This window comes from Poecilia formosa, unplaced genomic scaffold (genome assembly GCF_000485575.1).
Source record: "Poecilia formosa unplaced genomic scaffold, Poecilia_formosa-5.1.2 Scaffold189, whole genome shotgun sequence".
NCBI lineage: Eukaryota > Metazoa > Chordata > Actinopteri > Cyprinodontiformes > Poeciliidae > Poecilia > Poecilia formosa.
In genome coordinates this window covers 1095622-1114647 of record NW_006800128.1, presented here as the reverse complement: position 1 = coordinate 1114647, position 19026 = coordinate 1095622, and positions in this window count along the sequence as shown.

The window sequence follows — 19026 nt, the reverse complement described above, 5'->3', positions numbered from 1 at the left end:
ATCAAGCAAATAAAAACCTAAGAATATTTCTGGCACAATTAGATGACACATTATGTTTCAGTGACAGTTTAGCCTTTGTTTCATTTCACAGAAGAAAGATTTTGGATTAAAAGTCACATAAAGTACAGTCTGTATTTTTGGCAGTAAAGAGCAAACTACTGAGATTTTACCAGTTTTACTCACATGTTAGCAGCGGCTACGCTCTGTGACGTGAAGGAATAATACATCTCAATGTAAGACTTGTCAGCAGATATGCTGGGTGTTGGTTTGGATATTTTAGGCTATGAGGGTTTCTGAAATGAGTTAACCTTTAGAGCAGAGGGACGCGGAGAATTATCAACATGTCCTACACCACAAATTAAATTCTTCAAAATTCACCGTCCACTCCTTGACCTCCTGTGAGTTTCTTTCTACCCTCTACTCGGGGGAATTCTTTCCACATTTTGGCTTTTCCGTTTCCTATCAACTGAATTTTCTGTCTTTTTTAATATTCTGTCTTTTTTCTGTCACCTCTTCTTTCCTGTTGTCTCTTCCAGCTGTGGCTGACAGTCCCATGAATGCAGGGTTTGTAGATTTTGCTGGATGAGATGTGTGAAGTCATTTATGCAGGTCCGTCATCCCCACTGGTTCCGAAGATAATCTGATAAACAAACGTGTTACTGTGTTTGTGCTGGATATTTCTGCGGCTGTACAGATGACTTTTCAGAAGTGATGAAAAACGATGTCAGTTTTTAGACTTCATGTCATAATTCTTCCTTATATTGACGCAAACATGACACATTACAGGTTAAAGACTCACCGAGTCTAAAAAAATGCATAATATTTTATGTCTCGGTTTGTCAGATCACCAATGCATAATGCTTGACATTTTCCAACATGTAATGACTGAAAATGACACATTTTTGATTTGGTGCTGAAAGTCCAAATGTCATCTTTTGAACCAAACATCCTGAAGTCTTGAAAATATGAAACATTAAGTCATAAAACATTTAACTTATTTTCAACAGGAGTTTATTTTTAAAATACACTTTTTGTCATAAAACCCCCTCTGAGTCCTCACCCTTTGAAAAAGACATGCAGGACCATAAATGGAGTATAGCATATTTACCTGGACCTCTGTCATAGAACGCGTTTTATTTTTTGAGACAGTTCTAACAGGAAGAGTTTGTGTAGCTGCGTTAAAAGAAACAAAAAATAATAAGAAAGAAGAAAAAAGTATTCTTATTCCCCAAAATCCTTTGCAGGAATTGTGGGTGAGCTTTGTGAAAGGTGAAAAGAACGGATTTCTCCTTCAGTCTCTATGTTGGAAAATATTTTGTCAGGATTATGAAAACTACATTGGAGATTTGACTTCAAAGTAATGAACAAACTAAAGGTGACAGATGAGAACACAAACAGTTCATGGCAGCATGAGCTCTGATCCTCAGGGAATATGAGACATTAACTACGTTACATGATCAACAGCCGCTCTCTATAAATGGCTGCCCTGTTTGTTTTCTAAAAATGAACTTTCATCTGACTGTCATGCTTGATGTGTGTCAACCCTTGTTAGGTGTCTTATAAGAAGTTGATATATTTACAAACAAGCCCCACAAAAGACAGCTTTATTCTTTAACATTATATCCAACAAATATATATATTTATTTCTGTTATATCCTGGGTAATGCTTCGTCTAGCTCAGCATACAAATCACATCACATACATAACACAATTTCTCCAACTAAAGTTTTAAAAAATATACATATATTTTAATGTATTTTTACATCAAGGTTCTTTCCTGCTTCACATGATAGGAGTTGGACAGAAAACGCGGGAATAAATAAATATTTTAAGAACTGATATCTTAATTCTCTCAAGGATGCGTCTCTTCACCCTGGAGCAGAAATGAAGTTTCATTATCAGCAAAGTTAAAGAAGTAAATTAGTCTGTTTACCTGGGATAAATCAATATCCACAGTAAACTGAACCTTTGACTCTTAAAATAAAACAAGACAACATCAGAAAATGCATTTTGTTGCTTTCCTCTGAGCATGAAACAACGTCCTCACCATTTCCTGAATGCTGTGCTTTGGCTGACCTCTGACCTGTCTGAGAAACTCCCCCTCAGTGTGCATCAGCTATTAAAAGCATTATCTGGAGGTTTGTGTCCATTAGGGCTTTCAAGTGGTCAGTGATGAGGTCTTAAGAGTCTGTTCAGCCAATTTAGAGGACCTTGCATCGAGGGTTCTGATGACCACTGAAAAGGTTTCTATAGTCACTTTAGAGAGGCTAGGAACTCTGTTAGATGGAGGACTGAATTCAAAGATAGCCATCCCTTTTAAAGTAGGAGTGTATTTTAGAAAGGTGCAGAGCTTTTTTTTCCAAGTGACTAAAAAAAGAGCTGGTACACTATATTATAAAATGCATTAGTTTCATAGCAAACACAATGAATATGTCTGCAATTTCACTCCTATCAGAGTGAGTTAATGGGCAATAAGTGAAATATAAAAAGCTGAGGTTAAGCTTCAAACTGTTCTTGTGAGGTTTTTTTTGTTTAAGGCTTTTAAGAACTGCTACCATCTCAGATAATACTGAGCTCTCCCAGTATTTCCATACTCACAGCTATTTTGACAAAATAGTTTACTGAGACTTTTACTTTTTCATTTTGCTGAGGGATGTCATTAAAGCAAAAAGAAAACAATAAAAAAGATATGATGCACTGACTGAAGGATGATGTTTTCATAATGTGGTCCAATTCTGGAGGTTGAAAAGTTATTTCAAGTCCAGTCAATTTGAAATTCCAAGTGAGAAGTTTCCCCAAACCTCAAAATCCAACATGTCTGCCTGTACAGCTAAGATCATAATGAATATGGGGTTAATTCAACTTAAACTTATTTGAATTTGAATTGCATACATTTTTTAAAAGTTTGTTTCAGTTTTTATTGACATTTTTCATAATTCCATTATTGTCTTCATAGGGAATTTTTTTGTTGGCATGACAGCCATACAACCCTTCTTATGAGTGCAGAACAGCTGATTGCTTGTTTCCTCTGGTATTCTCACAATTCATGTTTGAAGTTGAGCTCTAAGAGTTTAAAGTTGGAATTCCACGTTGCCATTATCCTGATCTTTAACTCTCTCCACAGATTCTTCATCAGATTGAAGACAGGAGTCTGTCACTGCAAAGCACATAAAAATATCCTTGAATAGCTTCTAATTCTGCCATAAGTATGAATAATTGTGGGTCTAAATGTATGTAGAATCTTTTTTAAAGGCAGGGGAAAAAAAGAACAATCTGCAATTTGGCAGAACGCTCAGCTGACATGAGGAAGAATCAACTTCATTCTGCAGCATATGGAGAAAAAGGTCTCTGTGTTAATGTCTTCCTTTACTAAAGACTTAGAGTCCTAATCCTGTTGATGTCGGTGCCTTGTTTGGCCCAAAGAGCAGCAGAGGAAGTCTTAGCTGTTAAAGAATTAACCCTTACATGTCAACATTTCTATCTGAGCATGTAATCTTCTCCACAGGGAGCTGAGAGTCTGACTGCTCCGGATGCTCTGCAGAGGCCATGACCTATGACCTCTGGCAAGGTCTTCATTGGTTTCTATCCAGCATTATTTTCCCCATTTTTTTGTTTTAGCAATGTATACCAACAATGACTCCAGAAAGTATACACACCCCTGTAAATATGCTACAAAGTGATGCTGAGGAATAAATAAAAATCAAATCTGTCCTGTCTTCAGGTGTCAAGTTGACCCTGTAGGATTTGGACCAGAACTGACTGCCTGTTGGAACCACCTCAGTTTCATCTAAATAAAAATAATCCAAAACCTTGTTACTACCACCATAATGTGTTATAGCATAGTGTTGAATGTGGTGTGTTGTTTCTGTGCTAAACATGCCAGGACTGTGTTCAATTGCTCTTGCACAGTTTTTTGGGAGATTGTGACAAGACCCAGGCGTTGGTTTAGGGTGAAGGATTCTGTTTACCTCTGAGGAGTGGCATCATTTTGATCATTTGTAACATTTCTGTAAGCAGTGACTTTAGTTAAAGGATGGACATTGAGACCAACTGCTGGTATAGTTGGTCTCGATGTCAGATTGATCAGAATATTTCTAGATTCACTAGAAATATTGAAATCAAGAAGACTGAACATAAATGTGAAGGTACTTCAGCAAAGCAGTGGTCTGGTAAGGGTGTGCAAACTTCCCACTTCTGTAACCAGCTTGTTGTGCTTCTTTATTTTCAAATGTTTTTCTCCTCTAATATTATTTTTCCATTTGAAGTGGACATGTGTCACATTAGAGATGGAGAAATGTTGGACTTTTTTGTGATGGTCTTTAGACTTTCAGAGCAGCATATCTATCCAGCTCCAATCTCTCCTCAGTCTTGTTAAGCTTCTTCTTGCCTTGCATTCTCGTCATGCTTTTCTCCATTCCTTTATCAAAACCGTTGTGTTGTCCACTGTCTTCCCTTCGGTGGTAATGTAGATCATATTTTTGGTTCCTCACAGCCTCCTCTGAAGAAATCACTCGTCACTGTTCTAGTTTTGGCATCATGAAGCTTTAACAGCAAAGTAGAGCGCTAATAAGAGAAACGTCTCCATGTTTCCTCGTCTCCCCAATCCCCTTCTTCCTGCTCCTTCCTCCTTTCTGTTTCGGTACTGAAGGAGAACTTGACTTCTTGGCTGTAATCACTTTACTACTGTTTTTGTTCCTGGTAAGTGGACTAAATATTTGGATGCTCATAAGCAAAGCAGAATAATTGAATGTGTGATTTGTGGCAGCTGGCTCAGAGTCTATGGGCTTGTCTTGGCATAATGAAAACAGCTAGTGAACCGTTGTAAACAAAAGCAACTTGTTATGTTGCAAACCCCTTGCTGTGATTTGCTGTGTGTGGAAAACAACTAATTTTCTTGATGGTATACTGTAATCATGGCAAAGCTTTACCACGCGCTGTGCTGAGAACTGCACTGCTTATTAATACAGAGAGAGAGAGAGAGGGTCCACTGCTGGCAGAGCTGCAGTAAGGAGAAAGAACAACACACCAACCTGAATTATTATAATTATTAGTTGAGTCCAGAGGGGCAGATTGGGCTGGCTGGAGGACCTGAGTGTATTTACTGCCACCACTGGAAGCTTCAAATTTGGATTCTAGCAGCAAGGAGTTGGAATGATTTGAGGGTACTTATGGCTCTTTAAAATCCTACAATAATTATAATAATAATAAAAATAATTACAGTAATTACAGTTTGTCGGCTCAGCGGGGAGTTTCATAACTTCTGGATGTTTAAACCAGAACACAGCTCCTCTTTTGGATCAAAAAGTGAAAACATTTTTATATTTGTATACATTTTTGCTCAACAGTGTACATCTGATACTTTCAGCAAATTTCTTTTTATTGATACACATTAGAATTTCCTTCCTGTCAAGTGCAGACAATGAAGCTGATACACCCTGTGAAACCCTGATGCGGATTAATTTTTAGAATACTCAAAAAGTGAAGACTTAGAAAAAGAAAACAATAGAAAGCACATTTTTACTGCAACAAAAAGTGATGATAATATTAGAAAATCCATAAATTTATGAACAATTTATAATTAGATTTTCCAAGTCAGGTATACATTTTATTATCATGTTGGATTAACAAAGATCTACACCAAGTACATGCTTTTGATTAAAAAAATCACTAATATCTCTAAAGCTTTGTTTGCTCAATAATAACTTAAATATGAAAAAATAAATAAATGCAGGAAATATAAAATAATTTTATTTTTAAATTTTATCAGAAATAAAATGTTTGCCCTAAAGTGCTTTCAAATGTTTTTGGCAAAAAAAAGGAAAAAGGTTTTGGCAAAAAGTAACTTAGGCTGGTATTTTATGAAGATGACCAGGTCAATTTTCACAATTTTGACCCATGTTGGAAAACATTTGGACCATTGTGATCTATATAAAGTCTAGTATGTATTCAGGACATAAAGGACATAAAGTTAAGTTCACAACACATCAATCTGTGAAGCATGGGGGCGAGGGGGGAGAAGAGCCCTGGTTTGGGGAGGCTCTGCTGTGCTTTGGTGATCTGGACCAGCTGGACCCTGAAACAATGACCCAAACTTACTTATTCATGGGTATTAAGAAACTGAAGGTTCTCGGCATAGTCAAAGCCCAGACCTTGATATCATGCTGTTGAGTGACTTTAAATGTGCAAGAAAACCATTAAATCTTCCTGAGAAACTAGCCAGAAACTGGTCTAGTTAAAGGACGTAACCTTTAACTAGACCAGTTAAAGGTTATGTCCTTTAACAGCTGCTATTGGAATGGCGTATTAACTTTTTCCTCAGCTAAAGACATGTTTTGTTGATATTATTTAATGAGTGAAAAATTGTGTAATTGCTTTTAAACCATCTTCTTTTCATATTTAAATAAAAAATAAGATTATACATGTTCATGTTTCATAAAGAAAGAGTTTTAAATGAGAAGTCCTCATTTTTTCACACAACACACACTTCAAACCATCGCCACAGATTTTGCTTTTGCGTTTCTACTGATGTTTAGTGAAACAAAGGCACTGCGAATGTGTTTCTCTTTCACTTTTCCCCTTCCTCCTTCCTCCTCTTCCTCATCTGTCTCCTCCTCTTCTTTCTCTCTGAAGAAGCCAGAACAACAGACTCTTTAACTTCTTGTCCTGACTCTCATCTTCGTTCCTCCTTTGTCCATCGCAGATTCCTCCTTCAGAGGAACAAAAGCTGCTCTCCACATCACCCAGAGCCGACCTGCACCTGTGGGAGGGAGAGGGACGTCCACACAGGCCTGGAGAGAGAGGAGGGGAGCCGGGGGGAGGGGCTGGCTCCTACCCTAAGTGGAGTCAAGAGTCAAGGTGTGGGTTAGAGGTCAAGAGGAAGTCCTTTCTGCCCACAGAAAACCACTTATCATTCTTATCTAATGGAGCAGCCATCTGTCAATCAGGAAGAGAGAAGAGGGGCCAACAGGTATCACTGGCCCCTGATGCTGCACGTGCTGTCCCCTGAGGGGCCAAACCTTCCAGAAATATGGCTGAGGGGAACAGATCAGGTCGTGGGATTGTTTATGGTGCTTCTTCAGCCCCTGACCCAGACAAGTACCAAGTGTTTAATCAAGTTTGTCTGACCTGAGCCTGGCCTGCTGCTCTGATAATGAAGTGTGAATTCCACCTGCACACATTCTTTAGAGAATCTTCACTAATGTTCTGCACAGTTTGTCCATAGACTGAATGTGGCATCACAATCAATTTATAAGCCCTGGATTTAAAATATTAGTCAGTGATCTAAGCCAGATTTTCTAAACTCTAACAGAGATAATTGATTTTTCTCAAATTTCACCATCTTGCTTTAACTGCTGTGTTTTCAATAATCAACAAGCATTGAATCCCACTTGTTCATTGGAAAATCAATATCATCTACCAGGAAGTTAGCAGGTTGAAGTTAGCGGGTTGAAGTTAGCGGGTTGAAGTTAACGGGTTGAAGTTAACGGGTTGAAGTTAACGGGTTGAAGTTAACGGGTTGACCCCGTTGCCTGACATGATCTTCTGAAGCTTCAGACAATTAAGAACCTAATTTCATCGCAGTGAAGTTACTGTCAGGTTGGATGTTGGGTGTTCACAAAAATTTTATATAGTGAGATGAAAATGTGAAATTGTTGAACATCTTGATTGATGTTCTTCTCCTCTAACTTTGCTAATATATTGTCACTAAAATAAATGTTGAAAATGCCATGATAAACGTTGCAACTGCGTTGATTGAAACAGTCTAGGAGCAAGTTACTGTAGTGATGTCACACACGTCTGACAACGAGGTGACCACAGCCTGCAGTAGGTAGGCCAGTCTTGGAGACTTCAGATGACCGATGAGAGCTGAACCATTTAGGATTTAAATTTGTTTCTATGGTAACATCTTCCTTCTCTGTATTTGAGTCCACTGCATTGTGGCGCAGCCATGGAGGAGAAGCAGAACAAACAACAGCTTCAATTATTTACAATATTTTATGAATATAACATGGTGCATATTTTGAATTTATGTCCTAACTTATAAGAATCAATAAGAGAATCGATAAGTGAGATCGATAATAGAGTTGGAGTTGATAATAATTAAACAGTTCCCATTTCTAATCTTGGGCTCAAATCAAAATAAAAATCTGGACATCCAGCAGAGGTGGATGGACATAAAGTTAGATAAATAAAACACACTAATAATTCTGACTAATTGAAGCCATTTTTTCCTTTTTAAGTTGTTAATTTAAAAAATAAAACTTTCTCACTGGGATGGAGATTTAGCTTGTAGTGATTCCAGCGTTTTTATTTGCATCGTTTTGTTGATTGTTGTGGGAATACTTCTACTTTCTGTGATTACAGCATATGTTGCTTGCAGCATTTCCTGTTGCATTTATTTTGTGTGTTTGTGTTTCAATGCATGTTTGAAATGTCTCACCATTTGCTGGGCCTTTGCACTGTTCAAGGCTGAGATACGGAGGAAGCTGCTAAAGGAGAATACTAAAAAGGTCTAATAAGAGATAAATCCTACTAGTATGAGAGCAGTAAATATTTCCACAGGGGCTGTTAAATTCTGAAGGATATGAGTTCTTCATCCTTTAATAAGGTACAGTGTTATAACTTTTTTACACAGTTATTATTACATAGTTATTAGGACAATGAATCAAAGAAGTTGAAGGTAGAAGTTTCTTTCTGTCATCATTTAAGACTTCAGAGACAAAACTGTTCAGCAATTCCTCTGTCCAGAGGTATTATTATTATTATTATTATTATTATTATTATTTTATTTCATTTTTTATTTTTTAATGCTAACTATATAGATACATCCCCATTTGTAAGTTGCTTTGGATATAACTTTTTACCAAAATGCATAAACATTATTATTTTATCTGAAAATGGGGCACAACTGAAAAGTTGAAATTGAAGCATAATTTCATAAAAGTGCATTTTAGTTCAGAAATGATGCAGCTCTGTACACAACGAGGCATTCAGGTCAATCTCCTCTCTTTGTAAAGCTCTGGGAATCTGTTCCTTTCCTCTTCTCTCCAGAGCACATCCTGCATNTCCATCCATCCATCCATCCATCCATCCATCCATCCATCCATCCATCCATCCATCCATCCATCCATCCATCCATCCATCCATCCATCCATCCAAATCAGCACTAATCAACAACAGCCATTTCATTCCTCCTCATATCAAATCATACAAATGATTACTGCCATTCAGGCAGCGAGGGGCAGCACAGTGCAGCAATCAGCCCGCTGCTCGCTTCCCGGGGATCTCACTGCCGAATCACTGTGTTTTTCTTTTCTTAACTAATCGTTTAATAATATATGACTATGATTGACAGCCTGTAAAACGGAATTATGTGTTTCTGTGGGAATAGGCATCCTGAATCTGCACATCACAAACTCAAAGCCGAGCTTATGCGGATCTGAGCAGATCAGCCCAACCTCAAAATACTCATTCTGTTTTGTTTATTTTTATTTTTTAATTCTATCTTCCCTCAATCACTCTCAGCTCCTGCAGGTGTAATTTAATTTCCGCTGTGGTGTAAATACAGCAGGCAGGTATGAGATGGAAATGGATTCACTCAGGATGTATAGTAAAAAATGACAGTGTTGATTTAAAGTGTTTCTTCCCTGACCTGTGGTCACCAGCGCTGTCCCTACACACTGAGATATGTGATAGTACCACAAGAAGGGAATACACCATTTCACATCTGCCAACATAATACTCACATGTGCACAACATCTTTAATTCTCATCCTCATTTTAGCAAGAAAATACAAATATTACAAATAATACAAATACAAGCATGCTTTATACAATCTTTATTTTTAAATCAGTTCTAATTATTTCTTAAACAAATGAATAAAGAAACCATTCAGAATATTGCTGCACAACTTGGAAACAATAAGAACAAACTGCAATTTTCAATAAGATTTTAAAATTTTGACAGAGTTACTTTAGGAATGTTGTTAGTTGGTAAAGAAAAATCATATTTTAGTGTCATTTAAAATCTTCAGTCAAACTCCTCTGACTCAGAAAAGTTCTTCTTGTTTTTGTGAACAAAACCTTGGAGCTGTGAGGCATTATATGGGTACCGACAAGTCGAGTCGGCTGCCTCTCTACAGCCAATTTAGTCTCAACACAGGGGAAACTTGAGGAAAACCTTAATCATACCCTAAGATCTGCATGTCAAACACTCCACAGGTATGATGAGAAAAATGACCTCTTCTCACCCAGCAGTGTTTTAAGGGTTACTTTCTCTGATAGAAATGGTCTAATGAAATATGTGCTCCGATCTAGTGGTAGGAAACAAGAAGCAAATGGTGTCTACCAACTTATATTTATTTTTTATTATTTATTGGCTGGTAATTGTGAGAAAGTCAGACAACTGCACCCGGATTTCTGCTCTGCTCTAATTCCTAAGTTAAGTCCAAAACCTGGAAGTAACTTACTTACTCATATATCTGAGTCAAACTGAAGTGACAAAAAATACATAAATAAAAAAAGGAAACACAAGACATATTACTTGAAGAACTTAATTTAAAAGTAATTTAAGTACTTTTAATATAATTAATTAATATATTATATTAATAATTTTAATATAATTAAAAGTACTTAGATTAATGCATCTAAGTCTTTATCTTTTGGGTTTTCATATATACACAGGGTTGAAATCTCAGAAAATTCAGACGGAAGTAAAACAGGAACACTGACCTTTAGGTACATAAGGAAGTTTATCTGCAGAAACTTGCTCTCATACGAATACAGCAGCAGTTCAGTGTGTTATGGAAAGGATTTCATATCAGATTTCATAATCTAATTGAAATGATAAAACTGAAGGTGATGAATTGGAGAAAAAAAATATAAACAATAATGTGAAAATAACCCAAAACAGGAATTAATGAATGTAAAATGAAACATTACTTTTATCATGATCGTGAGCATTGTGCACAAAATGTTTTTACATCTGGTAGTCTGGCAGGTTTAGACTATAAGGACTGTATTTGACTGTATTAAGGACCAATATTTCCACAATTTGATACAGTTTTAGCTTGAATGGTTCACCTTCATGCTGCATGGTGTCAAATGAATTAAACACTTTGATAAACCAGTTCCCCCTCTCTCCTGTGGTGGCGCTGCAACAAAAACTACTGAAGGAAATGACAAGAAAACCTCAGAAGAAGACACTGAGTACAACTTCCTTCTTCATAAAGTGGAAACAAAAATCGAGTGGTATCGAGCAGTTGGAGGATTTCTCTTTTGTCTTTGGTAAAAGTCATTTGGTGTTTGTTTTAGTTAAATTTATCCAGAATGCCCTGCACAATAGTCCACTTCCTGCTTTTGGTCTCTGCTCTGCTTTGCATTCACATATGCATTGGACCGTATCAGAGTCCCTTAACCAAACCCAGACAGAAGTTTGTAGTTGGCCTAGTTTGCTTTTTTGGTCCACATCAGAGGTTGATATTTCACATTCACAACTCCCCAAACAAACCAGAGTTTTATTAAAGCAGACTAAACATGACTGTATCCTTACTCCTTCTTCTTTTTTTTAAATTCAATATTCTTTTAAGGGACAGACAGATAGACAGAGACATACAAAGCCTCAAGCAGAAGATGAATATGGAGTTTTGAATTGCATCTCAGAGGCATTTTAGAAGTACTGACTGAATGAACCACTTTATGGATCCCCTTAAGGTCAGCCGTTGTCAGTAGGGATGCACTGATAAATTGGATAAGATTTCCTTAATTGTAGGAAACTGTTTATTGACCAGAGAGAAATTGATTACATTCACTATTATTATCTTCCTCATCAAAGGTCTGAAAATCAGCCACTGTTCCCTTTTGCTCTGCTGTGAGAGGTTTGACTGACTGACCCGTCTACCAGGTCACCTCTGAAACTGTATCATTCACAATAGTCATCCCGCTGCTGCCAATTTTGTGACTTTGTTGCTCTATTTAGTGACTTATTAGACAACAAAAAAATTGGCTGAAAATCTGAATCGGCAGGTCAGACTTTTTAAAGATTGCCGATCAACCAGAGAACTGCAATCAGTGCAACCACCTGACAACTGACGTTTTTCTTGTCAGGTGTTCTCGTTAGCTCTTGACAAACTTGAAGACTGTTTGAAAGACAGAGCTTTTGGTCCACTGGGTAAACATCAGGTGTAGCCAGGTCAGCTATGGTTTGAGTTTGTGTCCTTTTCTGTCATGGCTAAATTTGTTAACTACTTTAAATCAGCTATTTGTCCCTTTGACATTACTCTAATAGTGAAAGATTTATTTGGCATTGTGGGGGCGAGTTAACAGTTTTTAGTCTTGGCATAATACAGCAGATTTTAAGTGGAGCATGTTCTTCAGAAGAAAAATCTTGAACCAACAGTTTGACTTTAAACCATTTCAGAACTGCCTTTTTTAAGTTGCTGGAGAAAATTGTCTTTCTTCTGCTCCAGGCATGTATATAGTATTATGGTATCACTGAGGCTTTTCAGTCTGGTTGTGAAGCATATTGCTGAGATGGCACTTGTAAAAGCTTTAAAGGGCTGTTGTGTATTTTCCCGGTACATAGTGTCATTTAAAGGCACAATCAAGTAACTATGTCACCTTCAGCTCTTATAAAAAGGCCTTACATATCAGACATAACTTAAAAGAAATTTACCTTTTCAATTTGACGCCTTGAAATTGGGTCTCTGTCTCTTTAAGAAGCCTCTGCTCTATCTAACTCTCCCCTTATTCAGCATGTCACCACAACAATGCTTAGCACAGTTATGCAGCTGAGAAACATCTCACTGTTCTAGAAAAATCATTTATCCACCTTCGTTGGTGGCTATGCTAACTAGCTTAGCATTCATGGCAGGCTCCATTGTGGAGAACTTGCTGTAGGCAAGCATAGAGCAAAGGGGAGGGTCTGAGCAATGCATACACAATCTTGTTTGACAGCATATAAGCCCTAATCTGATTGTTTGTATTTCTGCAGATGGCTGTAGGACTGCAGCGCTCCCTGTGGCAGAGGAGCTTGTTTTTTTTTCTAAATTTTCTGAATCATGCTGTCATGACATTGTGACAGTTTTAACAAATATATAAAAAAATAGATTTTTTTAATACAAGTTGCAGCTTCAGCTTTAAAGCATGGACAGTACTAAATTAATCCATTCATCCTCAATCCCCATGTATTCTCACAGGTTTCCAGAGGGCTGGTGCCTTCATTTCATCCCACTTCCACTGTTTCATTGAGCCACTGAAAAAAACAAGACTGGAATTGTGGCCTTTGGTATGGGTCCATGGATGAAATTAAAAGAGTGATTGATGATATATCTGAGGTCATGGAATAGGCTTCAGATCTATTCCATGCATATTTGCACTATTCCATGATCAGTGCAGATAAGAAAAGTCTCTTATCATTAAAATATTACAAGAGAGGGTAAACAGGAAGTAAAACTAGGAGGGGAAAAAAAACACCTGCCGAAGCAGAAGGATTATAAATTAATACAGCAGAAAAAAGTCAACATTGATCATTTTAGAGTCAGAGGAGAAGCAGGTCTTGGACTTTAATGCAGGAGAAGCCGTGCAGAAACATGGCTGCCAGCCAGCAGCTGAAGCAAGGAATTCGGATGGCTGAGCACTCCAAGGGGCAAACCTGTTCTCACCATGTCTGTTTAAATACAGTGTATTCCTGTTTCTGTCTAAGATCTATCAGAAATGATAGCATGTATAATTGCATTAATAGATTTCAATTATTATTTAGGGGACAAAACAAGGCAAATAAAAAACCTTGGACTAACATTTGATGTGACCTGGTGCCAAAGAAATAGAGGGCTGAGCAGAAGCAGACAGAGAGCGGCACTTCAGGGTGTTTTCATCCCTGACAGTCCAGGGTTCGATTGGGGATCAAAGTAGCAACGTCTGTTAAATCTTCAGCTGGTGTGGTTCACTTTCATACTGCAGTGTGTCAAACCACCAAACGCTTTGAAAACCTTGTCCCCCCACTATGCCTCACCCACCTGTGTGGGTGCTGCACCAGGAACCACTGAGGAAAGCAACATGAAAACCTCTGAAGAAGAGACTGAGCACAACTTCCTTCTTCATGAAATATAAACATAAATGCAGTGGCATCAGACTGGAGGATTTCTCTTTTGTCTCTTTTGTCTTTTGTCTCCCGCTTGCGCTAGACACACATCTTCGGTTTGGTTGTATTTACCCAGAATGCCCTGTGCTAGAGTCCACTTCCTTTAGGAGTGGTCTCTGGTCTGCTTGGTGTTCACATATGCACCAGAGTTCACTTCAATAGAACTGAGGCCATACCTTCCCAAATGAACTGGACTTTGTTGGGAAACCAACCAGAGTTTGATTAAAGTGGACAGTGAATGTGTCCTTAGTCACTTTCTGAGCTTCCTACGTCTCTTCTCACCTGCATGTATATTGGTATGAATAGGGATTTATTAATTTTAGAACTGTGAGTAAACCTTTTGATAGATGTATTCCTCATTAACCCTTTCAGGCACAAACACCATTTACAAAACTCCTGCAAAATTTTTTTTGCATGAATTATACAGTCAATATACATAAGAGTACAGTTAAGTCCAAAGATTTTAACACCTCTAGCAGATTTGGGTTTAAATTAAATGTTAAACTTTACCAACATGTTTTCTGACTGAAGGTGACATTGATATTTTGGGGTGGCTCAGCCAGAGTCCCAACCTAAATCTGATTGAGGGTTTGTTCAGAGAGTTTATTAGGGTGATGGCAAGGAGGACTTCCGATGTCAGACATATGTAGAACACATGACCAAGAAAAACACCATCATGAACATACCAGTGGAAACAGACACAAAGCTTGTCAGCAAATATAAGAAAGGTTTAATGCCAGTAACATGTTTTACTGGTTAAGGTATAAATATTTCCTAAGATGAAATTCTTCTTAACATTCAAATAACATCTTTACTGTACATTGTTTTTATTCCTGTCAGTTTTCCAATCAGAAACAAACTCTCAAGTTGAAAGTAAATATTTGTGAATCTAAGTCTTTCAAGGGCATGAATATTTCTGGGCATAACTGAACCAGTGGTGAATTAAATACATTATTTTTTTATGATTGAATGTAATTTTATAATAATAATAATATTCTAACCTTATGCCATTAATAGTTATATTCTTTTGTCTTTTCTCATGTTTCATAATTCCCCAGTTTTCGTGACGAAAAGGGTTTCTTTTATTCCTGACCTCTTGAAAATAAGACAACAAAGTGATGTAAACATTACAAAGAGACTTTATGTTTGTTAGAAAATAAGTTCAAGAAACAAAATGATGCTGAAACATACAAATTAGTCTCTATGCATAGCTTTTTAGTTTGTGTTTTATGCTTAAACTCCAGAAGGCGGTAGTTCACAAAATTAAACTGACATCATTTTCCACTAGTACAACACAAGCTAAAAATACATGCCAATTTTGTTTGTCAGTTAAAACATGTGAAGGTGTCGACAGCTGCAAATGGATGCATCGTATGACATAAGTTACCTAATCCCTGACCCTGGACAAACCCAGTTACAGTTGCCGGTGTTGTCTCAGCTTCTACCTGGGTGTCAACAGCAACACAACGGCGTCAGATCTGCTGTCAGATGAAGACGGCAGCGTCTTAAAACTCATAAATGAGAAGAAACATAAAAGGATCAAGAACAACTCAGCCTGAAAACAGTCTGCAAAACTGTTCAGCTAATGAGAAGTCGAGTTGTATAAAGGTAAGTCTTTATGGAAAAGGGTACAGTAGCTTTCTAATTTAGCAACCAGCATGACTGGTTAGACTTGAGTCACCCTGAGAGATAGAGAGACAAAGAGTGGTTTAATTTCCTCATCGAAGTCCAGAGCTGCATGAGAAGGAGTTCTGAGAGCTATTATCCTCCCTTCTCTCATCAAATTGGAAGCAGGTCTGATTTGGCCTTAATCGAGCTAATCTCCCCTGCTGCTCCTTCACAAAACTGGCTGCAGCTCAAATCATTTCCCTCCTGACGAGGAGTATAGGTCATTCTCCTTTAGCACCGGGATTCTTATTAAGAGCCATGTCTCATTTTCCTACTGTCTCACTGAGAGGTTCTTGTGAGGAGGAGGAGGCGGAGGAAGGGGACTGGGCGTCAGCGCCATGATTGCTGTTACCAAGACAACGGTGCAGCGGGTGCTCCCTGGATCATAGCTGGGTGGGGTGGAGGAGAGCAGACGGAGAAGTGAAATTGCATTCCATTAGTGCTAATACAGATACATTAAGAGTCTGTCTGAGGCACGGCCGCTAACGATTATGGTCACTAATTCATCCAATCAGCTCATGAGCAGACATTTCATAAAGTCATAACGACCTTGTCGCCTCTCCTTGCCGGCTATTACCATGTGATTGACAGCAGCCAACACTTTGTTTTAAACTGAGCGAGGAGGAAAGGGAAAGGTCAACAGAAGGAACATCACTGTCACTCCAAAAGCGTTTCTGCTGCATACTGTCAATTCCTTAACATTAGTCATGGTTTTACTGGCGCTTCAGCCCATCACACGCTATAATCTTATGTACCTGCCTGATGTTTAAAAAAAAAATAACAAAAAAAACTTATCGGAGGTACAATAATTCTCATATATTTTCAGTAAATATCAGTTTTATTTTAGGTTGAATAAAATTTAATTAGGTTATAATAATCTATAGTAAAGTTTTACTGGTGGTCACACTTCTTTCAGAAACAACCTCTAATAGATGGAATAATTCATGGTGGTACGTCTGATTGTGAGCTGAGCCGGTCCTGGTGCACCAGATCCATGTTGGTTCAAACGTCCTCTCTTCTGCTGCACAAATCATTTCATTTTTTTGCATGTAACAATGTGAACATTTTGAACTGTGTAGTCAGTCTTCATGAAAACATGTTTTTTTTCTATTCAATAAGCAGTAAAATTACACTAATTAATCACTAATAGTGATTTAATAATAGAATACAGCTAAAGCAAAAATGCCTAAACAATAAAAAAAAGAAAAAAAAAACAGTTTGCATTTTGACGTCTGTAATTTTCCACTGCAGAAGCTAAGCCATGTTTCATCTCACATTCAGCCACTCCAAACAGATAACAGACAGGGGGACATGACAGAGCCGCTGTGCTTTAACTGGACCTGCTGGCCCAGTCAAAGTAAGCACAAAGCCTCCTGAAGCTGTGCTTCCCCAAAACTACACAGTAAAATTCAGAAATAGGATCATTCCTGAACAACTGAACAAAGTGAATCCCCTTTTGGAGATCTTTATTCATGCCTAAAAAATCTTAAGAGCTAATAATAACAGATTGTAGAAATTATTAAAAAACAGTAACTCTCTGCACTCAAAAAAAAAAAATTAACTTATCGGAGGTGAAGTGGATCTCCTTCTGGGGAAGATCCACTTCACACAGGCCTGTCGAGCTCAGGCTGGATGATCCCTGATACTTTGCCAGTCCTTCCACTTATTTTGTGAAAGTTTGCAATATTTTTCTGGCTGAACATGAGAAAGGCCTTTTAGAAGTTTTGGTAAGAAAGGTGAATATGCACCAAATGTGAGAATCCATAAGTTGGTCTCCTTTCAAGAGGTATGCATCTTTAGAGGTGTTAACCTGTGAAATTCCTCACAATCAGGAAAAATGAATGAGATGACATATTTTGAAGCTGGGACTATTTCGGTGGATTTTTGGTTTGTGTCAAGGAATCAGTCACTAAGAAGAGAAACGCAGCTCTAACATGGAAACCAAAGAGTTGATCCTGAAACTGGCTTGTTTGTAACAAAACACCCTGCTTGTTCTGTGTGGGTTCTAGAACAGCTACAATCTGCACAGGAGAGAGACATTTATTGGAAAAATTATAATATTATTAAAGTTACAGTGGTACTAAGTTTTTTTTCATTAGTATTAATCTCAACCTGTGATGTACATTTTAATGGTCAGAATCAAGATATTTTAGTGTTTTCTGTGGAGTAAAACTGAGTATCTGTAAGTTTTATGACTGGTTGGAAGTATACATTACATTATTACAAACAACATTTCTGGTTTGTATTTCAGAATCTTTGGCAATTTAGATAAAGGGGACCTAATAAGGTCCCTAAAATGTCAATACTACAAGAAAAATTAACCGTACATCAATAATCGGAAAAGTCTGAGACAAAGATGAGTAGTACTATTTTCCGTATAATTAAGCACACCCATGAAATTCATGCAATAGAGATGGGGGGTGAAAAGTTTGGGGTTGTGACATGAAGGGACGTCAACATGACACTGAGAATAAAATGACAAGGTTTTCAACATACAAATGTAGCAAAGAAGAGCTGATTTTGGGAGCTTGGTTTGACCTTGCAGAGCCATTCAGTGTCGACAAGGAGCACTCACTGAGCAATTCAGTCCCATATAACACTGGGAGAATCTAGTCTGCTCAGAGGAGGCCAATCTAAACTCGTTGATGTCCTTACACGTTGTGTTTGGGAAGCAAATGTTTCAGTGCAGCATACCAGAAACAAACTTTCAAAGTGAAGTTTTCAGGTGAGAACATTACAGTGTGGAGCATCTCACTACATGGATGAAAGGATACAGGGATCTTCAGGATGGACTGAGTGTGTATTCCCAAACCACAGGCCCCAAAAACACAGCAGAGTTTTGGTTGAAAGCAAACTGTTGGACTTCAGCAGTCAGTCCCATTGACTTATATCAAACTGGCAATAAGGACTGACACTAAGATTTATTTAGAACATATGTACTTGACTTAGTATTTATCTGTATGATTGGACTGAACCAAAAATATGACTGTCAGGTTAATTGGTCTCTCCAAATTCTCCCTAGGTGTGAGAGTGTGTGTGCATGGTTGTTTGTCCTGTCTGTCTCTGTGTTGCCCTGCGACAGACTGGTGACCTGTCCAGGGTGACCCCACATCTCGCCCAGAACATTAGCTGGAGAGGCGCCAGCACCCCTCCTGACCCCACTAAGGGACAAAGGCGTAAGAAAATGGATGGATGGATGGATGGATGGATGGATGGATG